General features: G+C 32.2%; 1 long non-coding RNA gene across 2 annotated transcripts in view; it reads left to right on the top strand.

Moving 5' to 3' along the window:
• LOC116280954 (uncharacterized) overlaps positions 1-11,777 on the top strand; it is a 205,990-nt gene extending 194,213 nt beyond the window's left edge. For both annotated transcript variants that reach the window (XR_012073942.1, XR_012073943.1), the window contains 3 exons: positions 6,803-6,906; positions 8,645-8,759; positions 11,196-11,777. This is a non-coding gene — a long non-coding RNA (uncharacterized lncRNA). The remainder of the gene's footprint in view (positions 1-6,802; positions 6,907-8,644; positions 8,760-11,195) is intronic.
• Positions 11,778-12,417: the final 640 nt, after the last annotated feature.

Raw genomic sequence — 12,417 nt, 5'->3', positions numbered from 1 at the left:
GCATTCGGTTCCCTGTGTTCCAAATATTAATCCATTTTTGTTTTACTCTGTTAAATCTTTTTTGAACTTTTGATTAATCCAGATTGCTCAGTTAACATCCTAATGTGTATTTAGAACTTTAACTTCTATATTTTTATAAGATTTGCCTATTTCTTTTATAAATTCGGTAACAAATTTAAACACATTTGAGAAGCTATTGGTCTTTTTCTCTGTATTAAGTATTTGCGCATATGTTGTTTTTTTTCTTGAATATTTTATGGAACATGCTCATGTGACACTCCAAGTGGGTACCTTGTAAAGGTAGATTTTTGATCACCAAATTGATTTTTAGAATGTTTGCTGGTCTGATCATACTTTCTACCATTTTAGGTGGCAATGTTCACAATTTTAAATTTATTAGAAACCATCATTGTGAAATAATTTAAAAATTATCAGTGTAAAATTACATACTCTCCTTATTGTCTACTTCATGCATTTTATATTGTTATTTTTTTTTCTTGGACACAACAAGTGGTTCTCTATTTTTTCATTCCAAAATATGTAACAGTGTCACTGATAAGGATATTTATTATTTCTTCCTGCTTCATTGTGTCTTCTTTAACTATAAAATGTGTTGTCTACTTTAGTTTTTCTTCCTTTCAGTCATTTGTTAGCTTTTTAACAGTTAACTTTTAATAAAACAGTCTTTTCTTAATATTGGATGGTATGTCTTTATAGAGCTTTCTAATATAAAATCATGTTTTCTCCTGAGTGTCAGTTAGTCAACATACCTCAGGATTTAATATGGACTACTTTTATCATGGCTCACCTTAAAATTACTCTAATTTCAATTTTGCTTTGACTGTATTTAGAGTTATTAAGAAGGGTTCTCAGTTATATTCTGACTGAGTATGTTTTATTTCCAAATGTTACTTTTTTATTACTGAATTTAACCTTTTGTAGTCAGTGCACATGGAGCAGCTTTGTTTTTTGGAATTTATTGAGATTTAAATGGCCAAATATGTTATTCTGGGCAGTTTTATAATATGTGTTTGATTTGAGTACATGCTTTATCCTTATTGAGTTATATATAGTTTTATTATATTATACTTGGTAATTTGTGTTTTTGAGTTGTCAAAATTTGATCTTACCATTGTGGATTTATCATTTTTTGCATATCTTATTTAAATAATAATTTGGTCGGATATAGGAATCTAGGTTGAAATAGGTTTTTTTTGTTGTTTGGTTTTTTTTTTTTCTTTTCTTTTTTACAGGAGGGTAAGGGGGTGGAGGTAATTAGGTTTGTTTCTTTTTACTTTTAGAGGAAGTACTGGGGATTGAACCCAGGACCTTGTGAGTGCTAGGCATACACTCTACCACTTTAACTATACGCTATCCACCCCAAATATGTTTATTTTTAAATATTCATGTTACTAAGCTGTTTTCTGGCATCCATTGTTATAGATGTCTGATATCACAGAAATTTAACTCATTTGTAGAGACTCTGTAAGTATGTGTGTTTCTCTGAGAGATTCTAATACTTCTTATGGAAATGCAGAAAGTTTACATTATTAGCAATGTTGATTTATTGATTGATTGAATCTTTATTCATTTAGTTTTATTTGCACAGCTAGTCATTAAATAAGCTTTTTTAGTCCAATCATTTCTATTTTTCTTGTTTTATACATTTATTAGCTTCTAATTACTATTTTCCTTCATGTCTTTTAAGAAGATTAATAACAGAAATGCTGATGTTTCAACTTTACTTTTAATTTTTCCAATTTTCTCTTTCTCTTTTTTTCTCTCTCTTTCCTTTGGAGCATAGTTTGAATGAATTTCTCAACTGACTTTGTCCTTAGCTGTATATTTTCTTACAGCACTTCAATTAAAAGTTTTTATTTTACAGATCAAGTTTAAACTTCCAAGATTCAAAACTAATTCTTATTTATGGATACCATGATCTCATGTTTCTTTATTATAGTTCTATTCTGTATTCTCAAAGAAGTCTAATTTCTGTACTCACATCCCATGGTCCTCTCAAGATTTTTACAAACTGCCATGATGATATCATCCTGGTGCTTGGAAGAGTGAGGATTTTCTCATTGAATTCAGATTTGTGAGTCAGTATATCTGGTTGGGGTTTGAATTCTTTTTTTTTTTTTTTAACTCTTTCAGGTGTTTTACATTTAGGAAAGTTTGGAAAACACATTTTTACTCTCTAAGCCATGGTTGGAAACTTTTCTTTTTAAGGAGCCAGATATTGAATATTTTGCTTTGGTGTCTATAATATCTTTATGACAACCATACAACTCTGCCATTGTAGTGAAAAGCAGCCTTTGACCATAAGTAAATGATATTCATGGTTGTATTCCAGCAATAGTTTATTTATTGAAATCTAAGTAGCATCTCTGATATTTGAATATTATATAAACTTCACATTATGAAATATTATTCTTTAAAATTTTTTTCAAAATTTTAGTTTCATTAAACCAGTTTAGTCTGTGGGCCATGTAAAAATAGGTGGCTATTCTAAACCTAACCCTAATCAGGTTTTATTTAGTGATGCAAACATTAGGAATTTGTCTACATGGTTGAAATATTCACAAAGGACTTGATCATTCACAGAGGAGATCTGCTGAATAAACAATGCTCATTTACCCCTCCAAGCTGCTGCCAGGGACAGCAGAGTGCCTACGTGTTGAACGGGGGCTTCAGTCTCTGTGAATATTGAAGAGTTAGGCTACTTCACTGAGAACTTCATGTTGCTCACTGTCCTTAACGATATTCCTTGCTGTCAGCATTCGGTTGAAGATGTTCCACAGCACGATCTCCACCACCAGTTCGTCCCTGAGGTAGATGATGACCCTTTTACCATAATCCTCCCCTTGAGGGCTGTAATTTGCTGACTCCAGCTCTACATCATAGTTCTCAACTCTTCTGTCATATTATAATCAGCTAGTGACCTTCAAAATACATAGATAATATTAACTATTGTATATAAAAATATATAAAAAACAGATTTTTCTGTATAGCACAGGGAACTATACTCAATATCTTATGACCACCTTTAATGAAAAAGGATATGAAAATGAATATATGTATATATATGCATGACTGGGACATTGTGCTGTACACCAGAAACTGACACATTGTAGCTGGCAATACTTCAATTAAAAAAAAAAACATAGATACTTGGACTTCCAAGATAATTACATCATTAATTTTGGGGAATTGAGATTCAGATAGTGACATGATTTTTAAATTCTCCAGGGTGTTGAAACAGGGTGTTGACAGAGAAGTGACGTAGATGGTGAGGTTTGGGTTTTTTTTGACATTTTCGAAACATTTACCCTATCATTCCTTTGGAGTCATTGCTTTCTTATTCCTCATCTTTGGCTTTCCTGAATAGAGAACTTCTGCAGCAATGATTTTTTTTTTTGCATGTTTAATTCAAAATTATGTTTTTGATATTTATACACTTGTTACTACATATAGCAGGTATCCATTTACTTTATTTTAATAGCTTTATTGGGGTATAACTGATGTATAAAAAACTGCACACATTTAATGCATCCAATATGATGATTTTGGACATATGCATACCACCATGAAACCATCGGCACGAACAAGGTAAGAGGTATCCATCACCTCCAAAAGTTTCCTTGTGCCTTTTGTGTGTGTGTGTGTGTGTGTGTGTGTGATAAGAACATTTCACATGAGATCTACCCTCAACAATTTTTTAAGCACGCAAAACTACACTGTTAACGTTAGACACTGTGTTGCTCAGCAGATCTCTAGAACTTATTCGTCTTGCACAGATGAAAAATTATAATCGTTGAACAACAATTCCCTATTTTGCTGCCCCGCAGCCTCTGAAGACAACCATTCTATTCTCTGCTTTGAGTTTGATGAATTAGATACCTCACATAAGTGGAATTGGGCAGTATTTGTCCTGTGACTGATCAATTCAAAATGGATTACAGACTTAGAAGTCAGACCTGCAGCAATGTATTTTTGTGAGTTTTATTGTATTATCATATTCTTCCCAGCATATATATATATATAATATATGTAATATATGTATACACAGATTATACATATATATATGTGATTTTAGGGTTTTGGTTTTTTTTTCTCAGTAAATTTTATCCCAATATTTTCTATTTTTGAAGAATTTCTCAAAGTTTTGATTCTGATGATGCCTTCCATTTGGTTTCTCTTTATTGTTTCTGATTTATTGTTTTTCTCATAACACTTTGTCTATCATGCCTTCAAATACAGGGATAGCTATTTTAGACCACATGCAGTTCATTTTCTATGCTCAGTCTTCACTTTTTATCCAGTTTTCACTACTTTTTATAAGTTAAAAGGCAATAGTGAGAAAAAACACTAAATAAAATAATTATGAAAGAAATGTCTGTTTTACTTGTTTATCCAGCCAGGTATCCTTTTTGTTTTATTTTTGCAAATTAGTCCACAAGAATTTCTCTGATAAATAGTGTAGGTATACAACAAAACAGAAAGAAGTAAATATGATGAAATATTTTTAGATACATTAGAATCATAGAAGAATACCATAGATTTTAAAAATACAAAGTCACTTTGAGAACACCAAAATAGTTACTTTCTGAAGTTTGCTTTAGTCTCGTGGTAAATCACTTTTGAAAATGAAGTTTTCTCTGGCATCTTCCCTGTTATTCTCTTGCTGCAAACTATTTTTAAAGAGCATATATGAATGAAGAGATTTTATCCTGGGATTTGGCAATAGAGAGGGAAAGAATTCCCCCTCCTCATCTTCAGTGTACATTTGGTTGCAGTCAGAATTTGTGTCTTAATTAGGCATCACCCTTAGGAAAATCTATTAGGAATTTATCTTGTGAGTCCCTTCAAATGGAGGGGATATTTTCTTTTTATTTCTCTTGCTTTTCCTGGAACTGAAGTTGTGGATAAGAATGCTTTTCTAGGAGGAATGTTCTGTTATATTTACCCCAATAAAATGGGCACATTAAAAACAAAAACAGCACTGAACAACAACAATAATGAAAACAAAAAATAGAAGCATTGCCTCCTTAGATGTTCCTTCATCCCTGCTGTGATAATGCAGTCAACTGAGACTCATTTCTGTGTTTTTTTTCATTTCATTCTTTTTTAGTATTTCATTTCCTCAAACATATACAATAAGAGATAGGCTTTTTGCTTAACAGTTACTCTAGAATAGACAAATGCAGCGCATGGTATATGGGAGTATGGGACAATTATTTTTCTACTGTAGGCTTGCTGTTTGGCTTCATGAATCCGTTCAACCTATCATTAGTGGTAATTTTTCTCTGTTTCTGGAAATAGTGGATGTATTTCCCTAATGTGATCACCTAGTATTACTTTATGTTATCTTATGAGTCTTCCAAGGGATATATGGCAAAGAGGGAAGGAGAGGGAGTAAACTGTAGCCAACTAGTTAATATTTTAATGCAACACAATAATTGTGTTTTATTTTTCACTTAATGGTAATGATGAGACTTTCCAAGATAACAGATTACATGGGGGGAAAAAACAACTATGAGCTTCAGAATATGCTATTTCTTGTCAATAATAATGCAAATGGATGTAAATATTCTACTCTTAAGATATACTGAATTTTAAAAAAGCAATATGATTCACTGGTACAGCATTTCACATTAAAATAAAGCATAAACATAGTTCTAAGTTTTCACTCCTTTTTTTTTTTTGGAATAATCACCATCATCCAGAAATTTTAAAGTAAGGAATTATATTGTTTTCCTGGGTGTATTTCTTCCTTAAATAAAACTGAGGTTCTTTTACTAAAGAGTATGTTGAGAATACGTGTTTGAACATACAGCTATATTCCCTACCATGATCTGCTCCTTTAGTTATTCAGACATCTGTATTCATCCTTCTTCATATTAAAATATATTCAGCCAGTTCTCAAACAAGGCGACCCTGAAGTTTCATCCAGTTTCTGCAGGCAGGTCTCCTTCTCTGTGGAATGTATAGCCCTCTCCATCAGCAACTTTTCTGAGGTTCTGGGACCTATAAACAATCTGGACAGAGCTGCCTGCTATTCTCTCTGGGCCCTGGTTCTGCTCCCTAAGACTCTTTTCCTTGTCACGCTCCATATGAAATGAGTACAGAACGTATACCCTCCTGGAGACTCTGGACTTCCCACAATTTTCTTCTTAGGGTCCAATATAAGAGAAATATGGGTTGCTTTACAGGAAAACAATCACAAGCATTAATCCATATTCCAGTATAAAAAGTTCTATTCCCTCTATGAGAAGAATAGGTGTCAGTTATTCATAAATTAAATGTAATAAACGCTCTTTCTAAAACAATCTGTCTCAGTTGTTTGCTCACAGAGACTCCTGGGGTTGTCCGTTATTGTATATGAAATTGGCTACATGCCCAGGCCTCTTGCTGGATTTTTGTGTGTGTATAAGACTATACAAAATATACAAATGTGTGAATACTTCGTTATTTATAAGCATATATACATGTATATGGAGATTTAGATATAGATACTAAGACTGGGGCAATTTAAAATTTTTATCTTGATATTTAATTCTAATTAAAATGTCTTTTCTCGTTTGACATTTAATGAGTCCTAGCACAGAGCTAACGTATCTGTGTCATGAAAAGATACTTAGTTCTTGACCAAGAGATTAAAGGTGTTTTAATGTGCTTTTAATCACTAAAAATGAGAAGAAATTGAAAAACTTCCTTTTAGTAACTTCCATTTGCTTACTTTAAGTAAAAAGCAAGTGACATATGACATAATTCTGAATTTTTACATATTATTACATTCCAGAAGGAGAAACATTCTGAAAAGAAAGGAGCATTTTGAACTGTGAAGTTTGTCCCATCTAATTGAGAAGCTCAATGAAAGCATAAAGGCAGAAAATGGAATTATTGGTATACGTAAATAATAATTAAAGCCTTTTTTCTAATTTATAGAATAATGTGTCATACTCATAGGCCATCTTACATAAATTATGGAATAGTTTTAAACATAAAATATAATGTCTTCTATCTAAAAATTTGGGGCAAAACAGAAAAAAATTTAAGCAATTGATAGGTGGAAAAATATAATACTCTTACGTATTATTTAAAAGAACAATGAGTGGTGAGATGTGCTAAATAGGTTGGTGTGATAAAGACGGCTAATTGTTCCACTGTGGTCATTCTGCATTGCGCACGTGACCATTTCACAGCCTTCCCTAAAGCTAAGTGTGGCCATGTAACTAAACGTTGGCAAATGAAATATTGGCCAAAAGTGATAAGTACAATTCTGATTTGCACTCTTTTAAAAAAAATTTAGCTCTTTATCTTTTTCTACCACTTAGGATTTTTTTTTTAATTTTTATTTTTAAATGGAAAAAGTGTATCTTTTCATTACTTTGAACCATTTCTTGTCAACTGGCATATCAGTCAGGTGATGAGCCATTCTGACAATGTAGATAAGGAAGGAAGAGCAAAGGACAGTAGGAATATTGTCCCTTTCATATTCAACTTATTTAATTTCAGTTAACATATATTTAATTAAAACAACTAAATAGTGAGTAAAATAAGTAATTTCATAAATTTACAAAATGCATTTATACTATGGTTTCCATTAAACTGAAACAGTTTAAAAACCATGGCAACATGCTTACTCAGCTTTAGGAGAGTTAGAAAAAAAAAGTGTACCTTCACCTATAATTTACTATATTTTCATTTTAGAGATAATAACAATGTTTTCTAGTATTTTTTCTGCTGATGTTTTCACATTTTTGCTATATGAAATAATATCATGCAATGGATTATAAATATGGAAACTAAGTAAAATGCGAATAAAAATATGCCTGTGGTGATGGACCAGAGAAACAAAGTAAAATATTCATGGAACAATGGAAATACTTTCAATAAGGTACTTACTCTTCATACATATTTTAAAGTTCCTGAGAAGTTTGGAAACCGTTCCATTCAGGACTTGTGTGTGTGTTTGTGTGTGTGCGCGCGCGCGCGCATATTGAACACTGATTAAGTCATCAGACAGAATGGAAAATACCCAACTGAGTTTTAATCAAGGAAACAAGAAAAGACAGAAAAAAATTGTATTTAAATAGTGGAAGTGATTCTAGACTCAAGTAATCGGGGTAGAAAAGCACTAAATTAAACACATGAGCAGAAATAAAATCTGAAGCACATTTTAAGCAGATAATTTTATTATACAAAACTCACTTACAATTTATACTTTCAAGCATTTAAAATTGCTACTGTATTTGCCTCAATAGATAACTGTTCCTTAAAAACATATTATTGGTGTTACCCTTTGGTTCACTATTTTTATTAGTCCAAAATTCTCTTTTCCTTTTCACACACTCTTGTTTGCCTTATTAGTTAAGTTTATGAATGAAAGATGGAAAACAAGAAGAAATCATTTTTATAAAAGGGAGTCCATAGAGGAAAAAGAAACAGCATTTCCCACTAAACCATTTGATCTACAAGTCCAGATACTGTAATAACCAAAGAATGATGGCTATCAGGTGCTAGTTAGACCTCTACTTCCTAGTTAGGAAGTATTTAATAGTCAAATATTCAATTGGGTAAGAGTATGTTCACGGATTGATAAACTTTGATACAATTTTTTTTCTTAATTTCTTTACTTCAGATGCTATTCAGGTTAATATGAGAAGATATTTGACAGACATTAATTTACAAATAATAGCATGCAAAATGCCAGAATATAGAGACATTGAAGTCCACGAACGGAAATAGGGTGGAAGGTATGTACTGCTTTGTGTTACATTTTTACATTTATATATGCATCACATAGTGATATTTATAAAACTAAACTATAGTTTTCAATAAAGATAGCATAAAACATTTTAAATGATAACAAAGCATTGTGTAAGTTTAATTCTCAGCATTCTTTTTTCCCTTGGATATAAATAAAATAATGGTTTTAATGAAGGGCATTTTGAAATAGATGAAATACAGCATATCTTGAATACATTAATTATATTGGGCAGATATTAAATATCTGTGCTTATTTTAGATCTGCTTGAGTATCACCTATTTTAGTACCCTCCAGAAGTTTTTAAATTTATATTTTTCTTATAAAATATATTTTCCACTTACAGAATGCAACTTTATTAATAAGCCTATCATTTCTGTATGTTAACTGAATTATTCAAATTCTCTCTTCAATTAGTTTTTGCTACTAAATCAGTTGCATTCTGAAAATAATATCAATATTGTCGCTCTTACTTTTTTCTTGAATTTGCCTGAGTATCTAATATCTTATATATTTTCAAATTTTAATGTTATGTTTTAAGAGAGTTTCCTGTGTATAATGCATAGAAAAGTTGATTTTAAGCCAATATTAAAATCTGTTGTTTAAAATGAATTTATTTTTTTGTAGATTCTTTGTTGCTCAGAGCCAGTACCTGGGCTCTGGAATCTCTGCATTGGAGATCCGTTATCCTTTCCACCCTTTCCACACTGCCATTTTCTGGGATTAGGAATATCTGGCGGGTCATCTTAAGTAAGACGGAAGAGGCTACCCTACACTAATAGGGTGAAATGCTTTCTGAAGTCTCACCTTTTCCTAGCCATAGAGAACACCTTTTCACTTAGGCTTCTTTCTGATTCTTCCTCCAACTTTGGCTCATAGAACAAAATCCTTTCTGTGTAGGCTCCTTTACAAATCATGACTTACCCCTTTACCAGTCTTTCACATACATTTTTCATGATTTGGAAGGAGAAATATGTGTAAGAGGGTGTGAATAAACTGGAAATCTCAATAGATAATAATCTGGTTAATGAAATTGCATTAAAAGATGTTTTGTTTTTTAATTAGGAAATGCATTTTATTTAACATCTATATTTGACATACACTCTTGCTCAAAGTATAACTAGAAGTTTTGGAGGAAACGTTGAATATCTGTCTAAAGATTTAGCATTTTATCATGAAAACTCATTAATTTCACAGTTTAATTTACAGCAAATAATCAATGTAACATAACTAGTCTTTGATATTTTGGAACAAGTTAAAAAATACCTGTGACTCTCATATCATAAAAAATATGATCTATTTATCATTAACTACTCTTTACTTTCTTCTGAAAGTAAATAATGTATATTTTTCTGAAGCCTAATTTCCCAATGTTATGTGTGAAATTCAGGGGAAAATAAATGCCTTACTAGTTCCATATACAATTATTGAAAATCTTAAGGATTAGCCTCTTAAAGTTAAAATGTACCTTCTGTAATGACTAAAATCTCTGTTATTTCAGTGAACTCACTGTGCGCTCATAGTAATGGTAATGAATTGCCAATATTAATACTGTCTTAACCTGAATAATTTTCCGTGAACAAACATGGAAAATATTCAGTCTTTATCCAAAGTGAATCAGATTATGGGTAATTTTTATTTTTAAGATTCTATAATGTGAAACTCTACTAGAATGAACCAAATTGCTAATGTATGTACACAAAGATTAGTAAACTTATTTACTTTTTATAAATACTTTTACTTGTTATAAATACTTTTTGAAATTTATATTTCAAATAATGCATTAAATATGGTGATTCTTAAATTCTTATGTTGAGTTCAAATTCAGTGTGAAGGGTCAACTCTGAATATCCCCACAGCGGGTTCATTCTTAATTGATAGTGTTTGAAGTAAGTCCCCACAATCAACACTGATATATAATGCCAAATATAATTTAAATATTTTTTTAAAAGGTAAAGATACTCCCACCTTCTTCTTTGTCAATATGAAGAATGATACACCAATTTAAGATAAAATATGAAGGTCTAAATTACATGGCTGATGCGAGATCACAGAATACAACAGCTAATTTTGTTTTCTTTATTTTAAAAATTAAATTTACATTTTAAATATAAATATCATAAAGTTCAGGAGTGTTCACTAAATATAGACGTTAGAATTTCAATCTCTACTGTGCTTTTAAATGGACATGTTGATAACAGGGTGGTTGAGAATTTGCAGTTGATATCAAGCTATTGGCTGTGTTCCGACTGATTTTATTCTTAGTAAAATCAATATTTCTTGCTTTTATTGGGCAGAAAAGCAGGTAATGATGAATCACATGAATGTCTTCCTGATTTATTTGTATAACCACAGTCAGTATAACTGGTCAGTTGTGCTAGCTGACCTATTTGCCATCTAAATGTTTATGCTCTCTTCTGCAAAGGATTAAACCACACAGGTGAGAAATTGTCTTTTACTCTGAAACCAAGCAGCTGTAAAATATCCAGAATCCTGAGGCTGTATCAAGGGACTGAAGTGAATGGGTTGACACTGCAGAAGTCTGTCCTGCTACTTTATTCAGGCATCTGCCAGGAGACGACTGTCTTTCAAGCATACACTCTCCAGCCAGACTCAGCAAATCTGAAGTCAGAGACCTGACAGGCCTTAATTAGATTTCCTCCGCATTGTATACTCTGAAAATGACATTTCTCGTGAAAAAGACTTCCTTCCGAGTGACTTGAATCCTGGGCTTTTTAGGAGTGGCTGCTCACAGAGGATTGGGTACAAGTCTTTGTGAAATGCCTTAGCACAAATTTCCTTTCAAAATAGATGGATGTTTAGAAAATGTTACTATTATTAAGATTTAATTACGTAGTAAAAAGTGAGAACTGTCTTTTTAATTAAATAGATTTATTAGGTACCCACCGTATGTAGATAATTGTAACAGTCATTGTGAGAGATACAAAGAAGAAAATAAAACAAGAAATAAGAGGGAAAGAAAGACTACTTCTCTTGTGAACACACACTTGTGTTTAAATCATGATTCATTTATTCCTTGTGTAGATTTAGGCAAGTGGTTTAATGTTTTTTGGCTATTAATTTACTCATTTCCAAATGCGAGTAGTAACATGTGAACTCCTTACTGTGAGAAACAGGCACATGTAAATTTGCAGTAGAGATCTGGCCACAGAACTCGGAAGAAGCCTGTGGAGCGTAGAACTCTGTCAGTGGCAGTTCACTTCTTGATGGGTTGACCAGCGACCTTGTTGAGAGTGACAGGGCAAGATACGCAGGCTGACCACAGGGGCTTTTGTGGATGCCACTTAGCTCCCAACACTAGTCGGGGACAGAGGTTTGAATAAGAAAACACACAGACAACACACTATTGCAGCAGTTACAAAAGTGAGAGGTACTGAACTGTGACTCAGAGTTCCTGATATCTGTAAACCAGTGAGCAGGGAAACTGAAGTCAATTTCTGAGCATTCAATCGTGGTTCTTTCAGGTCTGGAGGGAGAATACCTACTAGCCTGGAACACTACCGTCATTTCTCCTATTCATAGACCTACACGCAGCAAGGTCCAGGGAGAACTCACTGTAGTCAAACCTAAGCAATAATGAGAAATGAAGCAACAGAGGATCTAAACATAAGTAAGAGAAACAGATG

The sequence above is a fragment of the Vicugna pacos genome, chromosome 6 (assembly GCF_048564905.1).
Source record: "Vicugna pacos chromosome 6, VicPac4, whole genome shotgun sequence".
Lineage (NCBI taxonomy): Eukaryota > Metazoa > Chordata > Mammalia > Artiodactyla > Camelidae > Vicugna > Vicugna pacos.
Note: the sequence above shows the minus strand (reverse complement) of the source record. Positions and strands in the feature narration are given on the sequence as shown.